Raw genomic sequence first — 3,470 nt, forward strand, 5'->3', positions numbered from 1 at the left:
ACAGCCGGCGCAATGCATGAATCACAGCCAGGGAAGTGGTCGTGTGCATTTGAAACACTTCCAACCATTTTGACATTGAATCAACCACGATTAGGAACACCTGACCTTGTATGGGACCAGCAAAATCAATGTGGACCCTTGACCAGGGTTTACCTGTGGGTTCCCACCGCTGTGGTGACGCCTGAGGGGGTTCTGGTCTATTCTGTTGACATTCCGTACACACGTGAACCCATTCTTCAATCTCTGCATCCAGCCCCGGCCACCACACATACCCCCTGGCTAGTGCCTTCATGTGCACCATGCCAGGGTGACCTTCATGCAAGGATTCCAAAACCTTTTTTCTGAGCTTGTCAGGAATCACCACTCTGTTTCCCCAGAGAATGCACCCTTTTGAAATTGAGAGCTCTTTTTGGCGGGCTTTGTATGGCTGAAATTCTGGTTCTAGGCCCCCTACCGGCCACCCCCTCCAAACCCAGTTCAGCACCCTTGACAACACGCTGTCCTTAATAGTATGAGATGTAATATCTTTGGATGACACAGGGGCTTGAGGGAGCTCCTCGATTGCCAAGACTTCACAGGCGGCGGCAGGGTCTGTGCCGATATCAGGCAATGGGCACCGGCTGAGGGCATCCGCGTGTCCAATAGCTTTCCCAGGCCGGTGCTCTAAGTCAAAATCGTATGCCTGCAAATCGCCCACCTAAGCATGCGCGGGGACATGATATTTGGCAATTGCTTATCGGGCGCAAAAATCCCCAATAGCGGCTTGTGGTCAGTAACCAGCAAAAATCGTCTGCCAAAAATAAAATCATGGAACTTTTTGACAGCCGCTACCAATGCCAGACCCTCCTTGTCTATCTGGGCATAGTTCCGCTCTGCCTTAGATAGTGATCTAGAATAAAAAGCGATAGGCGCTTCGCTCCCATCAGGCATCAGGTGGCTTAAAACTGCGCCTACTCCAAAAGGTGAAGCGTCAGCAGCTAACACCAGGAGCTTGTGTTCATCGTAATGTGTTAGGACATCATTAGATGTCAGCAGCTCCTTGACTCCCACAAAAGCCCTTTCCTCAGCCTGCCCCCACTTCCATTTCACCTCCTTATGCAAAAGTGCGTGCAAAGGGGCAGCCACTGATGCCTTATGCGGTAAAAACGCATGATAAAAATTCAGGAGTCCTAAAAAAGATTGGAGCTCCTTCCTACTCACCGGCCTAGGGGCGTTTTGGATCGCGGACACCTTCTCATCCGTGGGGTGGACTCCCTCTGCGTCAATGCGAAACCCCAGGAATTCCACGCTTTCAACTCCCAGTGTGCATTTTGAGCGCTTAACTCTGAGACCCGCATTTTGAAAACGCCTGAGGACCTCTTTAACACGGTCCAGTAATTCCTGTTCAGACCCACCCGCAATTAGTACGTTGTCAAAATAGGGCACTGTGCCAGGTACCCCCCTCAGTAATCGTTCCATGAGGCCCTGAAAAATCCCTGGTGCCACGTTAACACCGAATTGTAACCTGTTGACCTTAAAGGCCCCTTGGTGGGTTACAATTGTTTGGGCCTCTGCAGCCTCCGGGGTGACAGGCAATTGTTGGTATGCCTGGGCCAAGTCAAGTTTGGCGAAGATCTTGCCACCCCCCAAAGAAGCCAGAATGTGGCTTATCACCGGGACCGGGTACAAATGTTGCTGCAGTGCCTTGTTAATCGTACATTTGTAATCTGCACATATTCGTATGGACCCATCCGATTTAACAGGGGTCACGATTGGAGTCTCCCATTTGCTATATGGTACAGGGTCTAGAACCCCTTGTTCAACTAGTTTGTCGAGCTCTTTCTCAACCTTATGTTTGAGGGACACAGGCACTTTTCGATATTTTAACCTAATCGGTTTGATTGACGGATGCAAGTCAAACGCAACCGGGGGGGCCTTGTACCTCCCCAACCCTTCGGCAAATACATCAGGGAACAGGTCGTACAGCATGCCCCATTTATTCTCAGACATCTTGTTAACCCCAGAAATACCGATGCCCAATGGCTCAAACTAGTCCAACCCTAGCAGGTTGACCCGGTCCCCCTCAGCAATCAGGAATGACAGTTTAACACATTTCCCCTTATACTCAACGTTTACAGAGTCCCGTCCGGCCAGGGGAATTCGGTTGCCCTGGAAATCGGACACTCTGGTTTCTGCAGGCTGGAGCCGCCGCCGGCTTCGGTTCGGGAACAGCTGTTGCCAGGACGCGGCAGATATCACCGTCACTGAAGAGCCGGAATCCACCTCCATGGTGCACGGTCTGCCATCGAGGAGTGGGGTCACGGTGATTTTGCCCTGGCAACTGGTGCGATTGACGGCCGATGCGCTGGTCAGGGTCGCTGTCATCTGGCAGTTTGTGTCTGATGCAGGAAAATGCTGCTTGCCTCGTGTGCAGGTTGGTGTGCTCTTCTATGCCGACCTGCTGCTGGGTGTAGAGTCCTTCTGCACTGACCTGCAGACTCTGGCGAGGTGTCCACGCCGCCCACACGCTCTGCAGTCGACATCTCGAGCCCAACAGAAGTCGCGCTGGTGCTTCCCACCACAACCGGAGCATGGCTTGAAAACAGCCGGCCTCGCTGGGGTCCGCTTGCCTCAAATGGCATTGACGTCATCGTCCGCTTCATTGCCCTCACTGTCATGTTGAGAATGAACGCTGTGCTCTGCCAGCCGCTGACGGACCTCTTTCGTAGACTTGTCCGCTGCCTCTACGGCCACGGCCTCTTCGTAGGCCACTGCCCAGGTCAGGGTGGTGCGGGCGAACAGCTTCTGTTGCAGCCTCTCATCTTTGAGGCCACAAACGAGACGGTCCCTGAGGGCCTCCTCCACATCCTTGAAGTTACACGGTCGTGCAGCTTTGCGAAGAGCTGCCACGAACTCTGCGATGGTCTCGTTCCCTGCCTGGCTCCACTTGTAAAACGCATGCCGGCAGGCAATCTCAGAAGGTTGGGGCGAAAAATGCGTCTTTAGCTTCTTTGTCAGCTCAGCGAACAACACCGTTTTGATGTCGGCCGGAGCTACCAACGACCTGGCGATGTCAAAGGTGCCTTTTCCACCGGAGCTGAATAGGCTCGCCCTCTTCTTCGCCTCGTCGGTGATGTCGTTGGCCTCAAGATGGAACTCGAACCGGGCAAGGTACGCGTCCCAGTCCTCAGATGCAGGTTCGAAGGACTCGAACTTCTGATTTCCAGCCATCTTGGGAGACTTGGGCACCGGTGCTGGTGGCGCCTCCGCTTGATCGGCTGCTGTGTTTGGTTCGCTTTCTTCCGTCGTGGGGTTGTTTGCAGGGCTGCCTACCTGCTCCAATATCCCATCCTCATCGCCAATTGTTAGATCACGCTAACAAAGGATCGGAGAATGATTTCAGCTCAGTGATTCAGCTTTATTTGAAGTAGCGAACAAACACTCAACGCATTCAAAATCAGAACAGATTAACATTGGGAGCTATGCTCCTT

At 52.9% G+C, this 3,470-nt stretch overlaps 1 pseudogene; it reads right to left on the reverse strand.

Annotated features, from left to right (window-relative positions):
* Positions 1-272: 272 nt before the first annotated feature.
* On the reverse strand, positions 273-3,210 carry LOC107113455 (annotated as a pseudogene).
* Positions 3,211-3,470: the final 260 nt, after the last annotated feature.

This window comes from Gekko japonicus, unplaced genomic scaffold (genome assembly GCF_001447785.1).
Source record: "Gekko japonicus isolate JY-2015 unplaced genomic scaffold, Gekko_japonicus_V1.1 scaffold1725, whole genome shotgun sequence".
NCBI lineage: Eukaryota > Metazoa > Chordata > Lepidosauria > Squamata > Gekkonidae > Gekko > Gekko japonicus.